A 21,781-nucleotide genomic window follows, 5' to 3' on the forward strand; every position below is an offset into this window, starting at 1 on the left:
GGAGGGAGTGGGGGTGGGGGGGGGCCGGTAGGGGAGTCCTCACTGCCCCCGGCTAGGCCCTTTCCGGGGCCAACTTCGGGTCCGGGGGCGCGGGGCTGCGGGGGCAGCGCGGGGTCCCCCCCCTTTTCCGAGGAGCCGCGTTGAACTCGGCGGCGATGGGGAGGGTCGGGCTCCGGGGAGCCGCGGGGGGTAGGGGGGGAGGGGGCCGTAATTACCGCCGGGCCCAGGCCCGAGGAATCCATATTAGTCAAAGTTGAATTGAGACAGACAATGCGGATGGGGGATGGTGGCGGTGAAAAGAGAGGGAAGAGGGGGAGCGGGCGGAGGGGCCCCGGTCGGCAGGGCTGGCCCGGGCCCCCGGGAGCGGTGTCCCGGGGGCGGCCTGGACCCGGGCAGCCTGGGGAACCCGGGGATCGGTGGGGCGGGGGGGGGGGGCGCTGGTTCCCGGCAGATCATCGCGGTGGGGGGGCGGGGAGGAAGCGCCATGACTGTTGTTATTATTATTAAATTGGAGCCCCTGCTGGGAGGCTGGCTGCCCGGGGTTGGGGTGGATCCGGGCGGGGGCGGGGAAGTGGGTCGGATTCCCTCTGCTCTCCTGCTCCCTTCCCTGTGGTGCGAGCCTTTCTTTTTTTGTTTGCTTTTTTTAAATTTTATTCTAATGATAGTGTTTTCCTGAGTTGTAATTTGACAGCTGAAAACCCAGCCTAGAGCAGCAGAGAAACTCCCAGACGTGTGCAGTTCGCAGGGCTGCCTGCCTTCACGCGCTGTGAATTTCTGGGGTGGGTTTGCTAGGGGCGGAGGAGGGATGGTGATTTTCGTGTGTGTGTTTGTTTTTGTTTTTTTTGTCTTTCACAAGAAGGCTGTCTTGGCCGTGGAGTCCTCTCTTTCCTCCTCCACCGTCCCCTGCCAGTTTAGGATATTGAATTGCAGGGCCGCATGCTCCCAGGGAACTGAGATAAAGCAGGAAAAGTTCCCTTTCTGATGTAAAACAGAGACTCCAAGGCGGTTGGGGGAGGCCTCCATTAAAGCGAGTCTTAGACTCCAGGACTCGGATCTGATGCTGGGCTGAGTGTTTACGGGGTCACACGGCGGGGGGGGGGGGGGCGGCATCCTGAGCCGCCTTCCCCCCTGTGCTTTCGCGGCCCCTTTTCATTTGCATGGCGGAGGCCATCGGGGTCCGGATTTTGAAGTTCGGGAGGATTTTAGCGAAGTGGCCGGGTGACCTAAGTTGTATGACACCCGATTTGTCATGCGCTTCCCGGGAGGGGGAGGGAGAGGCCTGACTCGCTGCTGAGATCCTGGCCTGGGTCCCGAAGGATCTAACTGCCTCAGGTGGGGCGACAGCCTCTCCATCCGACCGCTGGCTTGGGTTTCACGCATCTTGGTTGTAGCCATAATTTAACATGTTGGCGAAACTTTTGGAATACTTTCCGAAAATACTGAAAGAAGCTTTAAGTCATTTAAGATTTTATTACGGGATCCTTAATCTGATATTATCTCATTATCGTTAGAGATCTCTTGAAAGGCTTCTAACAGATTTTTTTGGTGAAATTTCGAATCTGGCTAGTAGTGAGGATAGAACCAGTTTGGTAGTGCATGGAGTATAACGTCTTTTAACAGAAAATTCCACCATGGAGGAGAGAGTCTTACTTTACCACATACCGAGAGTCCTGACTAGTCTACCCAAGGACCACACATGCCAGAACCTATTGTGCAGTAGTATTTGGGCAGTTTGGTTCATTTTTGAGCATTCCTTTTGCTTCAGCTAGTCTGAGAAATTGACCAGTAATGTATCTCTTTTTAAGCTGCCCCCCCCCCCCCCCCCCCAGCAAGTAATCCACTTTGGTTTTGATTCCTGTAGTGTCAGTATACAATATTTAGATCATCTTTAGTTTTCATTCATGAAATAAGATAAGTGGATTTGATTCAGATCATAAAATGTGTGCATCAAGGATGCAGGTATTTTGAAAAAATAGGGAAGTGCTGTAGGTAAAATTTTAGGGACCTACATTTGTATTGGAGTAGCAGTAAAAATGTCTGGTCTGTTGAGATTTGTGAAGGCAGCATTTGAGACAGCCCTGCACACTAAGTTTTGAAGTAATTGACTTGTGGTAGAGCTTTCTGTGTGTCTCCCCTTCAAAAAGAAGGAGCCAGTCAACCTATTGCTGCATTGCTTGGAAAAAGCCTGTTTCCAAAGATACTGCTGTTCTGGAATCTTAACATCTGGATCAAGACTAGCATATTTACATCTTCAGATAACAGCTTATCAAGGTTTAGCACGTTTTGATAATAGAAAAGAATGTGCTACTATAGCTTGATTTTTATACGGAAATGTGCCTGTGATAGTCACAAATGAAATGATAGTTTTGGGTTAAAAGAGGTATAAACAAGTAGACTTCATTGTTTACACAGAAATTGAGATTGGACAGGCAATGTGGTGTACTGCAAATAAATTGCTCAGTTAAAGAAAATTTAGGGGATTCAAAATATCAGTATTTTCTTCAAATAAGGTTTTTTTCTTTAGCCACATTCTTTTAAAAATCAAATATTTTGTTCAGTGTAATTGTGTGGTATCTCAAACATGTAAAACGCACTCAGTATTTAAAAAAGTTAAAACATTGATTTTTTTTCTTTGTGTTTTCAAACTTGCTAATTCCGCAGTAGTCTTTGTTTATTTTTGTGTATTAAAGCCTTTAATTATTGGCCCTGGGAGACCAAATAATGAATGCAGTTGATGAATATAGATGGAGATGGCTAGGGCAGAGATGAGGAGTTTAGAGATCCTTAGCCTGTTGGTTGGTTGTAGTTTCCTGGAGTGATTACAAGGTCCCTGGTGCTGAGTGGCTGGCCTTCTGCAAATATTCATTGTGTTGAATTGAAACCATTCCATGCTCAGATACGTTCGTGACCTTTCAATTTTCTTTCTAGGGAATTTCTGGAGTTAGTGCCGTTTCTGCTTAAAACATTGTCTCAGAAATAGGAAAAGGATATCAAGAGCATGGGTCTGCCTGTCCAGGTTGAGGGGAGAGCTGGAAAATGCCAGCTCACTGAGACCTGGAAAGGGCCCAGGAAGTCATGTAGACCAGTCTTTTCACTAATGAGTTGAAAAGGCAGGCCTAGAGATTGACGGAATTTATCCCGGTGCACAGTGAGCGACTGACTGATGAGGTCCACATGATGGCTCTTCGGACTTTTTCCAAGGTCCAGGGCTCTTTCTCCTGTTCCACATGGTCTGTATTCTGGGATATTTCTGCTTCCTGAGGCATGCCAGCCTTAGAGCAGTTACTTGACTTAGAGTTTTGATTTCCTCTTCCCTCCTACCTCCCTCATGGCTCCAAATTGACTTTTGCCTTTTATTAGGGTGCTAACCCTCTCAACCCTTTCCTAAAACTAGATTATGAGAGGGGAGGCCTTTTAAAGTTGATGTGGGTATGGCGTGGCTTGTCACTGTCCTGAATGCAGGTTGTTAACAGCACAAGCCAGTTCTACTGTTTTTTCTGTATGTGGACTTTTCCCGTGAGCTTTGCTTTGGGCATTGTCATATGTTGTGCAGTGATAAACAGTCTTGGTTGAGATTTTCATATCAAAATGGCTTTTCTCTAAGGAGCTTCCCCTGTAGGTGCTATAAGACTACAAGGTAAGATAATACAAACAGAAGTTTGAGATTTGGAATTCCTAAGTCTGGATTTGTTTTAGCCTTGCTGCTCATTAGCTGTGTTGTGGTAGTCTAGTCATTTAACCACTTAGAACCTCACTCCCTGTCTCTCTTTCCCACCCTCCACACCCCTGCCTCAAGGTCAGTGAGGAGCAGTTTAGATAGTGGGAAAACACAAATATTATAATGCAGATTCTGCAGAAAATATAATGAAGAGATGGCTAGTTGTAACTGCTTTTATGTGTAATCTGGTTCCCAAAAATGGCCCTAGAATATTCTTAGCACTGAGTACAGAATCCAGACTCTTAACCTTAGATCAATAGTTTTATAGTTTTAAACTGCGTGTGATTTTTGCACCCCCCCCCCCCCGGGGGCATTTTGGCATTGTTTGGGGACACTTTTTGATTGTCACAGCTGGGGCATTGCTGAGATGCTGCTAAACATCCTACAGTGCACAGGCCAACCCTCCCACAACAACGAAACTCCTGTCCAAATGTCAGTTGTGCTGAAGTTGAGAAACTGTCCAAGATTATTTTAAATGCATATAGTTATAAAACTAAATGGAAATAATCTTCATGAAGAAAAATCAAAGCAATATAAGCTAGTCTCATGTGACTATTTAAATTGAAATTAATTAAAATGAAATAAAATTAAAAAGTCAGTTCCTCAGTAACACTGGTCACATTTCAAGTTTTCTGTAGCCACATGGAGCTAGTGGTCACCATCTTGGACAGTGCAGATACAGAACAGCGCCCTCATCACTGAAAGTTCTGTTAGAGAGCAGTGACCAGAGGTCAAAAGTGCCTTTTTTTTTTTTTTTTTTTTTTTTTTGCACAGGGCATGACATTTAGTAAGTGCTCCTTACTTTTATTTGGAACTGTTGGGTTTTAAAGACTCAGGCATACCCTGGCCCTCTCAGTAGGAGTCAGAAAATATGCCAGGGATTTCATGGAGCTGAACAAAGGTTGTGGAGGGTAGTTGAAAGCAACCTAAAATTTCAGCGTGCTACATCAAAAAAGACAACTATTAGTCTGTGTGGGATAGAGCATCAATCACATCACCAGTGGGAAATCTCCCTATTTGATTATTGAGATCGTTACTACAAATAATACAGAATAACTGTACTGGGAAAATACAGGTGAGCTTCACTAACATGATTAAATGAAGTTGATTAAGAAAAGTAAGATTAAAGACAGGGTATGAAATAGCCAAACAAAATATTGGAAAGCAAAGCAAAGAAGGGCAGATCAATTTTATAAATGAAGAAATCAGTGACTATATTGTAGGTTTGGTAGTAAGCAGGCACCTGTGAAGGAAATTGCATGGTACACATGAATACAACTGGGAATAATGGGATGAACTTAAGAAAGGTCAGGATTTTCCCTTAATTATGTTATTTACGAAATAGTCTCTAAAGGAAAGTATAATTATTGGAGATTATCAAATTATACTTAAGTAGAATTTATAGGGTTATTGAAAGCAATTTTAAAGTTTTCCTCTGAAAATTATTTTTAAGCTTTTTATTATAGAAATTTTAAACATATACAAAAGATAAAATAGTATAATGAACACTCAGGTACATTACCCAATCTCAACATTTATCTTTTTATGGCCAGTCTGGTTTCAAGCCTCTTCCACACATACTCCTTTCCATTAGGTAATTGAATCAGCATACCTTCAAGATGCATCTCAGAGATGAAGACTTAAAAACAAAAAACAAAAAATACCTTAATATATCAGTCTGTTTAGATTTTCCTATTGTCACATAAACACTTATTTTCGATCAATAATTTTGATGATTTTACCTGATAAAACTAATTAGGTTCTAACATGTTACAACATTTGACATTCTTAAGAGAAAGTTTGTGTACATTGTATACTTAGTAGGAGGGTTAGCATCACACTGGAAATCTTAAGGTTCTCTTCAGTTTGATGCTCTCACTTCTTAACCTCCAGTGTTACAGCGTTTTATCAGCAGTCACTTGTAATGATTGTGTAATGATAAGGTGGGGTTCTTGAAATTTAAAGTAATTTTCTATGGAACACATTGAGGAATAAGATTGCCACATGAAAAGTTAGCAGCATTCTTCTAAGTTAATATATAGAGGTGAGACTATTGGTAATTTGAACTTGGCTATTAGAAATTATTCCTAATGAGGCCAGATTTCATATTCCTGGATAGATCAGTATAGAGGTAATAAACCCTTTAAAATGAGAAATATGGTAACTATGTTTTGTGACATTGTCATTTTTGTTGGCATCCTTCCTATATAATAATAGCATAATATGCAAATCAACCAAACGGTGGAACGACCGGTAACACGCACTGACCACCAGGGGGCAGACGCTCAACACAGGAGCTGCCCTCTGGTGGTCAGTGTGCTCCCGCCGCTCAGCCAGAAGCCAGGCTCATGGCTGGTGAGCGCAGAGGCGGTGGTGGGAGACTCTCCCTCTTCTGTGACAGCTCTAAGGATGTCCCACTCAGTCAGTCGGACATCCCCTGAGGGCCCCTGGACTGCGACAGGGCGCAGCCTGGGCTAAGGGACACACACACACACACACACACCCCTCCCTGAGTGCATGAATTTCGTGCACCAGGCCTCTAGTATTTAATAAAGCATTAGAAATCAGTGTTCTTTCATGTGTATTCATCTCTTTATGTAAGACAGAATTTCTTTTTTTTTTTTTTTTTTAAATATATTTTATTGATTTTTTTACAGAGAGGAAGGGAGAGAGATAGAGAGCTAGAAACATCGATGAGAGAGAAACATCGATCAGCTGCCTCCTGCACATCTCCTACTGGGGATGTGCCCGCAACCCAGGTACATGCCCTTGACCGGAATCGAACCTGGGACCTTTCAGCCCGCAGGCCGACGCTCTATCCACTGAGCCAAACCGGTTTCGGCTAAGACAGAATTTCTTACCTACCTAGCAAAATTTGCTTAATTTCAGATGGTATGATTAATCGTAATAAAATGTTTTCAACTTTCTCTACTCTTGTTTTGTAAATCAGCTTTATTGAAGTATAACTTACATACAATAAAATCCACCCATTTGAAGTGTATGGTTTGATGAATTTTGACACATGTATACAAAATTTGTATACCCCCCCACCACAATTAAGCTATATCACAGCCCAGCCTGTGTGGTTCAGTGGTTGAATGTCTACTCATGAACCAGGAGGTCAAGGTTCAATTCCTGGTCAGTGTACATGCCCGGGTTTGGGGCTCGATCCCCAGTAGGGGGCATGCAGGAGGCAGCCTGTCAATGATTCTCATTGATGTTTCTGTCCCTCTCTGAAACCAATAAAAAGTTATTTAAAAAAAATAGAACATTTTCATCACACCAAAAGTATTTTTTTGTGTGTGTGTGTGACAGCCTGCTTGTTGTGATGTGAAAAGTGGAGGATGATGGGTTTTGTAAGCCTTAAGAAAAAGCCAATTTTGAGATTAGGAAGTGTAATTAATTTGATGAGAAAGCCAGAACAGACAATATGGCAGGGCAATTTTGATGTCTAAATGATGAAAACGGTTTTATATAAAAGGCTTTGGGGGGATAGGATATTGGGCTTGTGCAGTTCATCTATTTTCTTATGTTGAAGGAGTAGCTTTGTTTCCTGTCCCAAAGTATAATGGCTTTGTCATCATCTGCATATGGAAACCCTACTTTGTCTTTAAAGGAAGCACCAATCAAGCGATTTTTCTTAAATTGCATGCAAATCTCGTTTAAACATTCATTCCTAGTATGCTTAGAGTTTTAGTGGTGTTTATGCTGGTCTTCATCGCCTAGAAACCCTTTGGTGTTTTCCTTAAGTGATTGCAGGTGTTGTGATGGTTCTCTATAGACAGAATAATGAGGGCGAGGGACTGCTTCCATGCTGTGCGCTGTGTGACCCTTTGTTTCTGTGGTCGTTCTTTGGGGAGGTATAGGAACTACTTTTTTTTTTTTATTTCAAGAAAAACGATCTTAAATATAATATTACATGCAATAAACAATATCTCAAGAAAAGCAATTTAAAATATAATGTTACATGCAATAAACACCAATTATTCAAGAAAAATGATCTTACATATAATATTACATGCAATAAACATTAATATTTCAAGAATAAAAGGATTTTAAGTGTAATAATATTACCAAAACTGTACTAACATAGTATGGGATCACAAAAGTTGTAGGAAATATTAAAAATCTGCAAATAACAGGATTATTTCTATTATATTCTAGAATGTCCTCCCCCCGCTCTATTTTTGTTCATCAATGTATGTTCTTTATATTCCACAAATGAATGAGATCATATGATATGATATTTATCTTTTCTCCAGCTGGCTTATTTCCTTAGATGCTTTTAAAGTCTATTTTGTCTGATACGAGTATTGCTACTCCAGCTTTTTTTCTTTTCCATTTACATGGAAAATTTTTTTCCATCCCTTCACTTTCATCCTGTGTGTCTCTTTATTTTGAGGTGGGCCTCCTATAGACAGCATAGTTGGGTCATGTTTTTGTATCCATTCAGCTACCCTACACCTTTTGATTGGAGTATTTAATCCATTTTCACTTAGGGTCATTATTGAGAGGTACTTATTTATAGCCATTGTAATTCTGTATGGCTAGATTTCTCTGTTTTTTCTCAGCAATCCCTTACAGCAATCCCTTTAGCATTTCTTGTAATGCTGGCTTGGTGGTGGTGAACTCCTTTAGCCTTTTTTTTTGTCTGGGAAGCTCTTTTTTTGACAGTCTATTTTGAATGATAGCCTTGCTGGATATAGTAATCTTGGTCTCAGATCCTTGCTTTCCATTACTTTGAGTACTTCATGCCATTCCCTTCTGGCCTGTAGAGTTTCTGATGAGAAATCAGGTGTCAGCCTTTGGGAACTCCTTTGTAGGTAACAGTTTTCTTTTCACTTGCTGCCTTTAAGATTCTCTCTTTGTCTTTAATTTTTGGCATTTTAATTATGATGTGTAGGAACTACTTTTTCTTTGCCTCTTGCAGTTGCCAGCAGGGATGAGTACACATTGCTGCCACCTGCTCCTACTAATTCCCTGTTAGGTCTCTGTCACTGCTGAGGGGACGCAGACACAGAACCAGGGTAGGGTGTCTTCTGTATGGGGAGGTTTACAGCTCATGGTCTGCAAGTCAGGGATGACATGTGGACTGCTTTTGTTGGCAGCTGCTTATCTTTCTGCCGCTTCTGAGAACAGAGAGCTACTGCAAGATACATACAACATGGACATTCAGAGACAGGAATCAGTCTGCAGTAAACAGCTAGCCCGTAACATCCCAGAATTTGTTTGGTTTCCCAAAACTGTTGGGGGGCTGGGACTCTGGGCAGTTGGTCTTTGGCTTTTCTTCACCGGGGCCTCTTGAGTCCTCAGAAGACTCTTTGGAAATGTAAAACCTCTTTTTATGACAGGAAGATTTAATCTTTCTTTGGTAGATTTTAGGACATTCTTGAGGGGTGATAGCATTTGTTTTTGGGTATGTTATGTTTAAACTTTTTTTTTTAATGGAAAGTTTTTCTGGCAATAATGTTGAGGTTTTTAAGAGTAACATAACCTTAACCAAATTGTAGTAAAAACATTTATTGTGGTGGCTTTTCCTGATTAAGAGGTTCTTTGATTGCCAAAACCGGTTTGGCTCAGTGGATAGAGCGTCAGCCTGCGGACTGAAAGGTCCCAGGTTCGATTCCGGTCAAGGGCATGTACCTTGGTTGCGGGCACATCCCCAGTGGGAGATGTGCAGGAGGCAGCTGATCGATGTTTCTCTCTCATCGGTGTTTCTAACTCTCTATCTCTCTCCCTTCCTCTCTGTAAAAAATCAATAAAAAATATATTAAAAAAAAAAAAAGAGGTTCTTTGATTTAAAGTAGTGCTTTAAATAATCAAATACAAGGTGGACTGACTACTTTATGGTACTAAATAGATTACTGTATAGAAGGCTCTTACCATTTTCTTTTTCTTTTTTTTAAAAATATATATTTTATTGAATTTTTACAGAGAGGAAGGGAGAGAGATAGAGAGTTAGAAACACCGATGAGAGAGAAACATCGATCAGCTACCTCCTGCACACCTCCTACTGGGGATGTGCCCGCAACCAAGGTAGGTGCCCTTGATGGGAATCAAACCTGGGACCTTTCGGTCCGCAGGCCGATGCTCTATCCACTGAGCCAAACCGGTTACGGCTCTTACCATTTTCTTAGTTTAAAATGAGTTGGTGACAGCAAATAGGGTCAAGCTTGTCAGTTCCTCGCAACTCTCAGCCATTCTTTCCCCCCTCAGATTATGGGTTCTCTAGATGTCTCAGTGAGAATAGGGTGTTTTTCTGTCTTTTGAGACTTTTTTGTTTCTACAGATGAAATTTTTAAAATTGAAGTTACATAAATATTATGTCATCCTCAGAACTGTAAGACCCTGGATGATAGCTTTTTTTTAAAAAAAATATTTTTATTGATTTCAGAGAGGAAGGGAGAAGGAGAGAGAGAGAGAGAGAGAGAGAGAGAAACATCAATGATGAGAGAGAATCATTGATCTGCTGCCTCCTGCACTCCCCCTACTGGGGATCGAGCCTGCAACCAGGGCATGTGCCCTTGACTAGAATTGAACCCCCCAGGACCCTTCAGTCTGCAGGCCAATGCTCTATCCACTGAGCCAAACCAGCCAGGGCATGGGATGATAGCTTTTTAAAAACAGATGTCAGTGCTCATAGGGTTACAGTTGAGGGAGTGAAGCTGATCTACTGACCAGTAGCAAACAGAAAGACTGGTGAAAGAGTTGGCCTGTGTAAATATTTGCTCTGTGTTGCCTGCACAGAGTTTGAGGGCAGTGTTAGATTAATTTTCCTTGGTCAGTAAATGTTTGTGTGCTTCTCAAACATTGTGCTATGCCAGGGGTGCTGCTAGACCAGGTTTCTGCACCAACCCTGCCTGGAACTTCGGGTTGAGAAGTAGTTGGAACTTTTTCTGGCTTATTGGGAAAGTTTGGAGAAAAGTGAGGTGATAGATTAGTGGGCCTAGGGAGTGGCAACAGGTGGGTGTGCCGTGTGCTTTTTTGAAAATTAAAGCTTTTTACTTTAAAACAAGTATAAACTCATAAGAAGTTATAGAAATAATGCAGAGAGGTCTCCTATACCCGTAACCCAGCTTCCCCCAATGGTAACATCTTGATTGTGCCAAGTATTTTTCATATCCTTGTCAAAATACTAGGAGGGAAAGGAACATTTTCCTTATATGCATTTAAAAAATATATATTTTTATTGATTTCAGAGGGGAAAGGAGAGGGAGACAGAGTCAGAAACATCAATGACGAGAGAGAATCATTGATCGGCTGCCTCCTGCATGCCCCACACTGGGGATCAGGCCTGCAATCCAGGCATGTGCCTTTGACCAGAATCGAACATAGAACCCTTCAGCCCGCAGGCCGACGCTCTATCCACTGAGCCAAACCAACTAGGACTTATATGCGTTTTTGAACATGGTTTATTTCTCTGCTAAGAAAACATAGATTAGAAGACAGATATTTAAAGAAAACTTGGTATTTTTAGATGATTTTAAATTGATGGAAGATACAGTAGGCAGGGATTAATTTTTTAGTCAGTTCATCTTGTATTTGATGGTGACTGGAATATAAATGGGAGGAAAACAGTGGCCGGGGATTTGTTCTTTTTTTATCTGACACCAACTGGCCATGTGACCAGGAGTAAATGATATAACTCATTTGTAAAATTAGAGAATTGGGCCAGATCCTTTAGGTTTTTCCCACTCCGATTTCTATTCTCTTAGAATTGTGTTAAAGGGTTTTTGTATTGTGGAATGACTTGGGGAAGAAAGAACTAATACTTAAATTTTGTTGATGAATGAAAAAAATGAACTAGGAAAGTGGGAAAATAAATTTTACTCTTTTGCTCAATTCAATGAGTATTTTGCCAACTAAATTATATACATTGGGATACAAAAATGATGATCTCTGCTTCATGGGGCTTTCAGTTTATTGGGGAGACAGACATACAAATAAAGATTAAGTAAGGGGTTAGATAAGGTCAGAAGGAAGAAGGAACTGATAATTAAACCTGGTGCTTCTGAAGGGCTTTGAAGACAGGTTTCAGGGTGTGGGGACTGGTTTCATTTTCTTTCCATTCTCTTGAGCCTAATGAATTTTCGTTTATAGGATTGAAGATACTGTCAGCAGCGAGGGGTTCATCATTGCTGCCTGTATTTGACCCTGATAATGAGAGTCCAGAAGTGTTGTGTTGTGTGAGAATAGTCAGTGGGTTTTTTGTTTTTTGCTCTTTATTTGCAAAAGATACTGTCTAGGGATAATAAGTCAAGATAATTGGCCCATCAGGGTATGAAAACTGGTTGCTTCATCCTTATGCTTTGACTATATTGGGAGTTGGCAGGGAGGGAGAGGGGATACCTGAGGAGTTTACGTGGGGAGTCTGCTCCTTCCTGTCGCTTGTGTACAGGGTGGGAGTGGGATCCTGTGGCCAGCTTGAACTGCCAGGAGAGCAGTGTAGAGTAGCAAAGACACTTAAAATGAGACCAAGTGTCCTCTGACTCTTTCATGGTTATTTTTGTTTATAATACTTCAATTCATCTAATGTACTGCCAATAACTATTTGAAGATTATGGTTGTAGATATTCATGTAATAGACAGGTTTTATTGGGTTTAGAATTTCATACCAGAATTAAGACCTCTAGGTGAGATGAAATAGTCAAAAATACATTTTTTTAAATTTAGATGTATCTGCTTAACTTTTAAGTTTTGTAATACATTTTTACCTATCTTCAGGTTTGTTTTATGGTTTTGACATTCATGATCAAGTATTACAATTCTTACAGAATTTGGGAGTGTTACTGTATATCCAAAAGATTTTGTCCTACAGACAGGTCCTGATGGGGGCAGAGCTCTGAGAACTGGAAAGATACTGGATTTGGAGGTAGGCGACTTGGTCTTCGTATTGACCAGTGGTGGGATCTTAGACAAGCCATTGCCTGCTGTGAGTCTTAGTTTACTCATTTGTAAGATGAGAGGGTGTATTTGATATTTGAAAGTTCATATCAGCTTTGAGTCTGTGTGATTTGGGCCCTCTAGATAGTGTTTGATGAGTTATAGTTGATGTATGTTGGTCACCTTTGACATTTTAAGATTTGGTATTATTTCCTGCCTCAGACCTGCTTTTCTGCCCTTTTGTACTTGTTCTAAGGGGTTTTTAGAATTGTGGGTGTTCTAAACTTCGCCTGTTGGTTTAACTGGAGGGGAACTCTTAAAAATCAGCCCAAATATTCTGTATTTTTCAAAAAATTTCAAGCGGCTAGGACTGATGTATTAGTACAATTATATTATCTTTTAATTGCACTTTTCATATAAATTTAATGGGGGAAGGTTCTATGTGACAAAAGCTCACTTGAAATAATGTGGGATAAAGCAAAAGCACATTGACTGTGTATCACCACTGGGGGTGGGAGTGTTTGCTCGCCTTTGATTTCTCTGGGTTGAAACTGTTTTCTTTCCCAAGGCTGCTTAGGAGGTCCCAGCGCTGTCAAGTGCTCGGTGGGAATTGAACCTCTATTTTCCAGGATACCTATTATCATCTGTATGTTAGGCTGTGGTAATTGATCTTACCTTTTGACTGGAGTAGTAGACTGCAGGTCTACTTGAGTTTGATTGCTGAGTAGGAAATAATATTTGAGATGTTCGACATTTTACACCAAGGAGGATTTTAGGATTTTTGTATTTATAGCTGCGGAAATTGAGGGCTGGAGTGCCCAAGATGATTAGTTAAGTGGCCAAGATTCTGCATCAATTCAGCTTTATTGCTTTTCCTTTTCTTGTTGGAATGAGCATGGGAAGTTACGTGTGTTTCTGATACACATACATATATTATATAAATGTAATTAAATATTAACATGGATACACTATATATGTATATATGCCATTAAAATAATTTCTCATTTACTTCAGTAAATTTTGGGGCCTTCTGCTGCATGTCGGTCTAGTCTTGAGTGGATGGTGGTAGAGCTGAGTCTGTGGGAAAGACTGGCTAGTATAGGGCAGTGAGATGAGTGCAGTGAAAAGAAAGTTCCAGATTCTTTTCCAGAGGCATAGGAAGAAGGAAAGCTTACTGGGAGAAGAAATGCTTAAAAGGAGGATCAGGATTCTGAATAGGAGGGAGGCTGAGGGGCCAGTGTGGGGGCTGTGTTTTCAGGGCAGGGTATTAAGGACTGAAAGAGTTTTCTGCACGGGAGGAACAACATGTGTGAAGACCCTTAATTGAGAGAGTCCGGTACATTTGAAGATCTAAAGCCCAGAATGCTTAGAATAATGAGTGCATAGGATATCAAATCAGTTGAACAGTTTTTTGGTAGAAAAAGATACCCTGTTAACTATCTTCAATAATGAGCTTTGTATTATCATGATAAAATAAATCTTATGTGCTAGGTCATATATTGGCTGTGACTGGTTAATTTAATGGGTTAGACTTAGGGTAAATGAACCAATGCAGTAAGGGGTGTGAATTCCATTCCATTTTAGGCCAGTTGCTTGATTTCATGACTACAAATAGCATCTTTCACCTCTGTCCAGCCAGGTTATTGGTGTATGCTATGGTTAATGAGGATGAGCAAGCTTGAATGGATGGTTCAGATCAAATGCCTCATTGCTGTTGGGAAAAACTGCAAATCTTGCATATGAGCCAATATCGCTGAGATAAAGCAGTCCATGGGGTTTACCATGTTAAAGACAAAAGTTTCATAAGAAGTGCTGAAAGAAAATGGCAATGCACTTATCTCTGGGTTATGAGTGATTACTTTTTTATATACTGATATTATTTAAGAGAATTTTTTTATTGATATCAGAGAGGAAGGGAGAGGGAAAGAGAGATAGAAACATCAATGATGAGAAAGAATTATTGATCGGCTGTCTCCTGCATACCCCACACTGGGGATTGAGCCCACAACTCGGGCATATGCTCTGACCTGGAATCTAACCGGGACCTCCTGGTTCATAGGTCGATGCTCAACCACTGGGCTGGCTATTTACTGATTTTAGAGTGAGGGAGAACATTGATTTGTTGTTCCACTTATTTATGCATTCATTGGTTGATTCTTTTTAAATTTTTCTCAGTCCTCACCTGAGGATATATTTTTATTGATTCCTAGAGAGAGAGGATGGGAGAGAGAGAAACATCAATTGGTCCCCCTCCTCCCCCATGTTCCCTGACCTGGGATGGCACCCTAAACCTAGATATGTGTCATGACTGGGAATCAAACTGGAGACCTTTTGGTGTACAGGACAACAGTCCAACCAACTGAGCCACCTGGCTAGGTCCATTGGTTGGTTATTGTATGTACCCTGACTGGGGATTGAACTTGCAACCTTACTGTATTGGGATGATTGCTCTATAACCAATTGACCAACCAACCAGGGTGAGTAATTACTTTGATGTCTTTTAATATGTGTTAGTATTTTATATACCTCTATTTGAGCATGTATTATTTTAATAATAGAAAAAGAATAAAACCATAGGAAAATGTTATAGTTTAGTTAGGTATCCACCTAAAAGAAGAACATGAAAAGCATTGAATAAAAAATACTGATTTAATTTCATTAAATTTCTTACTCTAGAAACTTCTTATGGGAAATACAATTCTTTGCATAAAACCGAGGAATGATTCTATAAATAGATTTATTATTTTGAAACATTATTGTAAGCTTAGATTTTGTACAAAGCCCATTAGAATCAGATCTGGGCATAATTTCTGACTTGAGCTTTTAGAATGTTTGCTCACAACCATGCCACAAAGAAATGGTGTGTAAGGAAAGCCTTTGGATTTTGAATGCACCCAGAGAGAAGACAGCTTGTAAAAATCATTGTGGTAAAATTTAAACTTTTTTCCCCTAGTAAATTGACCAGAATTTTCTTCCTAAATTAGAAATAGAAATGAACATTCTCATGAAACATTTTTTAAAAATTTGACTTAAAGTTTCTTTTATACATTCATTGTTTGTCAGCATATTTATTGAGGGCTTGTTTGGGCCAGATACTTCAGGGCAAATTTTCCTGTCCTTGTGGAGCTTACATTCTATTGACATGCTTTTTACTTGTTAATAATTATAAAACACTTCCATTGAAATGTATGGTGTTTAATATCCATATGATACATCTATTTGAAATACATTCTTATTAACATATAATCTATATAAGCCAAGCGACTGGAACGCTGGAAGGACCAGTCACTATGATGTGCACTGTGGCTGGCCAACCGGCCTGATCAGGGGCCCCCCAGCCAGCCTCGCCCCCAATTGGGGGCGGGACCAGCTGGCCAACCACCCGCGGCTCCTGCCCCTCACCGGCCTGGCCTAGTAGGCCTCCATTGGGGCGGGCTTACTGGACCCCACCAGTGCATGAATTTGTGCACAGGACCTCTAGTATATATATAAAACCCTAATATGCAAATAGACTGAACAGTGGAACAACCGAACAACTAGGTTGCTATGATGTGCACTGACCACCAGGGGGTGCGCATGGACCATGGCAGGTGCCGGCTCTGGTGCCGGCAGCGGGTGTGAGCACCGGGTGGGATTGCAGGGCACCGGAGCAAAGAATTTTCAGTATCAACCAGAGGCTCGCCCCGATGACAGCAACCGGTGTCCCGCCTTGGTCTGGCACCCCCCGCTCACCTGCTCCACCATCCCGCTGCAGCCAATGCCTGCCATGTTCCACACACGCCGCCTGGTGGTCAGCACATGTCTTAGCCACCGGTTTTTTGGTTCTGCTGTTTGGTCTATTTGCATATTAGCCTTTTATTAAATAGGATTGTCAGATAACATCTTACTATCAGCAGCAAAAGATGTGGAAGTGATAGGCCAGGTTGTGCACTTGTTAAACTTGCAGGGATGTTTGAAGACCATTTTAATTAGAAACCAGTGACTTGTGAAGTGTTAGGCCTTGTCAGTTTTTGTTTCCTTACATAGTCCCCTGACTGCAGGGATCAGGAAATGAGAACATTTTTTAAAAAAAATATATTTTATTGATTTTTTACAGAGAAGAAGGGAGAGAGATAGAGAGTTAGAAACATCGATGAGAGAGAAACATCTATCAGCTGCCTCCTGCACATCTCCTACTGGGGATGTGCCCGCAACCCAGGTATATGCCCTTGACCGGAATCGAACCTGGGACCTTTCAGTCCACAGGCCGACGCTCTGTCCACTGAGCCAAACTGGTTTCGGCGAAATGACAACATTTTATCAGTGTATGTTACCTGGGTGGTTGGCAGGAGAGTTGGCCTGTCAGTGTTATATTAGTTACAAAGGTGTATAGAAGTGTAAGGATTTTGTTTATGTTTACATAAAGATTGCCTTTTATTTTGAGCAAAGATTTACTTCAGATTAGTCTAAGGTTAAATAGATTTGTAAATAAGATACTTGAAATAAATGTTTAAGGAAGTCCACAGGTGCAGGGAATATACAGGTTTTGTTTGTTTTTTTACCTTGGCACAGTTAAAGGAAACTGTTAAGGAAGATATCAAAGATGAAGCATGAATGAGGCTTTATTCATGTACCAGTGGAATTAACACCAAAGAAAATGTTGAGTTTTTTATTTTTTATCATTCTGTGTTTGTTTTTATTGCTGTGTTATAAACAACTCTAAACTTAATGTGAAACGACAGTCATTATTTCTGGGGATTGACAGTACTCAGCTAAGTGGTTCTTACTCTAGGTGTCTTCTGCAGTTGCAGTCGATGGTAGCTTACATCATATAGAAGTCAAACAGCTGGGTCCTCAGGCATCTCTCCCTCTGTGTGTGTGGTCTCTGCAGAATGGATGCTTCCAGGTAGCCAGACTTCATATGTGTCAGCTCAGAGTTTCAAAGGCATGAATCCCAAGAAAGACCATCAGGCTGGAATGCCTTTTTATAACATAGTCTTAGAAGTCATGCAGAGTCACTCTGCCTCATTTTTTTCTCAAGTAAGTCATAGGCCTATTCAAGGAGGGATAATTAGACTCCACCTCTTGATGGGAGGCCTGTCAAAGAATTTATGGATTTTTTCTAAAACCACCGCAACCATTAAAAAATCTGATAAACTAATAGTAAAGTATAATTATTCAGAAGGAGATTTGGGTACCCTGAAAGTATTAGAAAAGATTTGGTATGCATTTGAAAATAAAAACAAGACTTGGCATTTATGGCACTGGACATTACGCATTTTGTGGAAGTAGTAACTGTTAATAAACTTAATATTTCCAGGCAGAAGTGCTGAACTTGACAGTTAACAACTTAACATCCCAGAGACAATCCACATCCCAGGTCTGAGTCCCAGGGTAATCAATCTAAATGTGCTTCTTTGACGTCACTGATATTACTCACATAGGCAGGTGGTTGACTGGGTGCATTATTTAGGGCAGTGGTTCCCAAACTTATTTGGCCTACTGCCCCCTTTCCAGAAAAAATATTACTCAGCCCCTGGAAATTAATTTTTTAAAATTTTAATAGCAGTTACTCATCGCCCCCAAATGCACCTGTGGCCATCACCGCCCCCCCCCCCGGATTGCTGCAGCGCCCACGGGGGGCTGTAGCGCTCACTTTGGGAATCACTGATTTAGGACATGTGAAGCATTTGATAAGTTCTGAGACTTAAAGACTGGAATATGGGCTACTTCTTTACTATGATTGTGCAGACACAGGGTGTATTTTGCTGTGAAACAGAATTTTCTTTGGATAAGAACTACTCAGCTTCATCAGCCATTTAATTAGCTTTAGGACTGAATTTTTTTTCTGTGTCCTGAGACAAATATACCATGAAGGTTTTGTTGCTGAGTCAATTTGTTTTAATGATCATTTGTATGCCTACAATGTGCCAGGCATTGTACTAGCTACTGGCTATAGTGGACTTCAGAATAAACTTTATAGCCAATTCCTAAAAGAGAGTTTCAAAATCTTTTGGGCAGGGTCAGTGATGAAATAAATATGTAGCTTACCAGTATGATTAATATGAAAATAAGGTCTATTTGCAGGTAAAGTACGTAGCTTTGTCTAAGTCAGCCGTGGGCAAACTACAGCCCCCGGGCCGATCCGGCCCGTTTGAAATGAATAAAACTAAAAAAAAAAAAAAAAAGACCGTACCCTTTTATGTAATGATATTTACTTTGAATTTATATTAGTTCACACAAACACTCCATCCATGCTTTTGTTCCGGCCCTCCGGTCCAGTTTAAGAACCCATTGTGGCCCTTGAGTCAAAAAGTTTGCCCACCCCTGGTCTAAGTGGTATTCTGCTATTATTTGTTGTCAAGTTTAAAGGGATATTAATCATTTGTTATTTTTCTTGCTGTTTTTATTAAATGGAATGAATATGTGAAGTTGCATCATCTTTTATGTGAATGTGAAAAAGAAAAGCCCTGTATTTTTTGTACATACAGTACTTTTTGTTGTTTTGCCAGTTTCTAATAAAAGAGGCCTTATTGTTGTCATTGTAAAATGAAGATGTGGGATTGGACTGTGTCTAAGGGTCTTACCAGGGCTAACACTCAAAAGTGGGAAAGAATGGGTAGAAGTTCTGGATGGTAAAGATGGTAGGAGGTGCCAGTGAAGTGTCAATTGAAGTTGAATCATATTTTGGATTTTCTGAAAGCTGAGACTAAAAGTAGTGGTAGCAAATGGCACCGTTTATTATGTTATACTAGAGGCGCTGTGCACGAAGTTCGTGCACGGTGGGGTCTCTAGGCCTGGGTATACAGGAGGCAGCCGATCAATGGTTCTTTCTCATCATTGATGTTTCTCTCTCCCTCTCCCTTCCTCTCTGAAATCAATAAAAATATACATATTTTTTAAAAAGCCCAATGGATAGCAAGTTTTGACATAAGTTTTCTTTATGTGATTATATAAAAAAAAGCAAAGTTATAATAAGATTGTTTCGTGGAGCTCATTCGTTGAAGATTGAGGATAGCAACTTTCTAGGTTAGAATTATGTAGTGTTTAGAGGCTGATCATGTAAATCTTTAAACATTATTTTTAGTTGTTACTTCTTACTGTCTATGGAGATCTGTTTTTCATTTAGCATCCTGGCAGCACTCTTGGGGAGGACATTTGAGTTGCAGGAGTCTCAGCATGGTTCCCAGGCTGTGCAGTGTGAGGGGTAGATCTCCCAGCACAGACCCTCAGATAGTAAGTCGCATAATAGGCTCTGCTGCTGAGAGGCTCAAGGGTACTTTTTTGAACTGCAGTTCTAAATATTTGTATGTAAAAACAAAACGTTGTGGAAAAGAACTGGGTTCTAGCCTTTAAAAGCAGCATCTTGTGCCTACACGAATATATTTTTAAAAGTTGCTTTAAAATATTCATCTGTTTGCAGAGGGCAGAATCATCATCATGTGCCTTTTCCTCCCTCTTGCCTGGGGTTTGAGGGAGGAGAAGGAACCATGTATAAATTGATGAATAGTTTCCATGCTCAGTTGAGTGTTGAAACTAGGAATATTGTTAATTTCTGAAGCCAGTGTGCCTATACCTATACATTAAGCTCTTCCTATAGACTCTTCATGCTAGAGTGTCTGATGGTAGACTGGGGAACTGTAGACTCATTATTGTAATGACACTGAATTGTTTCTATCTTTTATGTGTTGTTTCGGTGAGAAAGTTGTGAACAGTTGGTCTCTGGTGTATACTTAGGCAAACTATGCAGTACCTACAATGTGCAAAAAGTTAAGTCACAGGACACATTCTTAAGATGTGTACTATGTAGTTGGGAAAATAAAACTGAGTTATAAAAAATAGCAATATCAGTGATAATAGTTCAAAGCAGTAATTGATTATTTACAAAATTGAATAGAACTGATGAGTCCTGGATGAGCTCAAAAGAGGACGTGCCCTATGGATTGTAGCACCTTAATTATATTTCCTGTAGATAGTTGATATGTACCTTGGGTAGATAGGTAATTCTAAATTAATTTGTAGAAGTTGAGATAACCAGATCTTAAAAGATGCTATGGCTTCACATTATTTTTACAGTACGTGTGACCTAAGAAGTACATTTTTATCCATGAACTTCAGTTATGTCTAGTGGTATTATGTGCTAGTTATGAGATCTAGTTCAGATTTCTTTCAGTTCTGTTTTTTATTGGGACATAATGGTAGATATTTAGAATCATTCTTTGCTATCTTTATCCTAAGTAGTACACCCATCAATGATAGTTGTGCATCTTCAAATTCCTTTTTCACTGGTTCCCATTTAGCAGTTACTTTTCTTTCATTCAGTCCAAAGTAGTAATGACAGTAATAGCAGGAGCAGCTAATATTTTGTACCGGGCTCTGTATTAAGCATGTGATGTGCTATAATACCCTGTTAGTTCAAATGTGGAAGTAAGCTTTGCTACAATAGAAAATAAATTATTGTTTAAATTATTTCTTGGATGTGTTGAGGGACTCAACAACCTTTCTGGGATATTTCAGATCAAAACTCTTGATTTAGTTTAAAAGTGAGTCTTTTAAGAAGTCCTGCTTTTTGTGGTTAGAGTTTTTCTGGCTTGTCTACGTTATAGACTCTTGTCAAGCTTAATAACTCAAAAAGACACTGATAAGAGTTCAAAGCAGTAGGGCAAGATGCTTTAGATCAGCGGTCGCCAAACCTTCGGACCTCACCGACCACCCGTGGTCCACAGACCACTGGTTGGCGACCGCTGCTTTAGACTTACTGGTTTCAGAGAAGAGCTTGCAAGGAACTCCTCAGGTTTTTAAAGAGCTTTTACAAATCCTAGGCTAGGGGGTCTTTGGTTTTTGTTTATTTGATTTTGGTCTCTTGCTCTTCCTTACCCCAAGCTCTTGATTATGTAGATGCACAGTAATGTTCAGAATATTTAAAGGTATTTAAGTTTGCACATACACATTTTAAACACAAATAGTGATTTTTCTTTTCTATCACTTTTGGACATGAGACCACAGTTCCTGTGACATTGGTTGGACAAATGAATCTATATACTTTCTATATCCAAAAGGCAGGAGAGTGGAAGTTTTGTTTGTTTCTAACTCAGTTAACTGTTTTGGTGACATTTTAAGTAATTTTGGATCTAGTTTTGATAGTTTGTTTTAATAAACTTTTTAAAACCTTGTTTCTACTTTTATATTTTTTTAATCTGC

General features: G+C 40.4%; 1 protein-coding gene across 12 annotated transcripts in view; it reads left to right on the forward strand.

Annotated features, from left to right (window-relative positions):
- UBR5 (ubiquitin protein ligase E3 component n-recognin 5) overlaps nucleotides 1–21,781 on the forward strand; it is a 138,950-nt gene that overhangs the window by 642 nt on the left and 116,527 nt on the right. The gene's annotated exons all lie outside the window — the stretch shown is intronic.

This window comes from Myotis yumanensis, unplaced genomic scaffold (assembly GCF_028538775.1).
Source record: "Myotis yumanensis isolate MYYU_CA2020_CCGP unplaced genomic scaffold, mMyoYum1.0.hap1 SCAF_15, whole genome shotgun sequence".
Classification (NCBI taxonomy): domain Eukaryota; kingdom Metazoa; phylum Chordata; class Mammalia; order Chiroptera; family Vespertilionidae; genus Myotis; species Myotis yumanensis.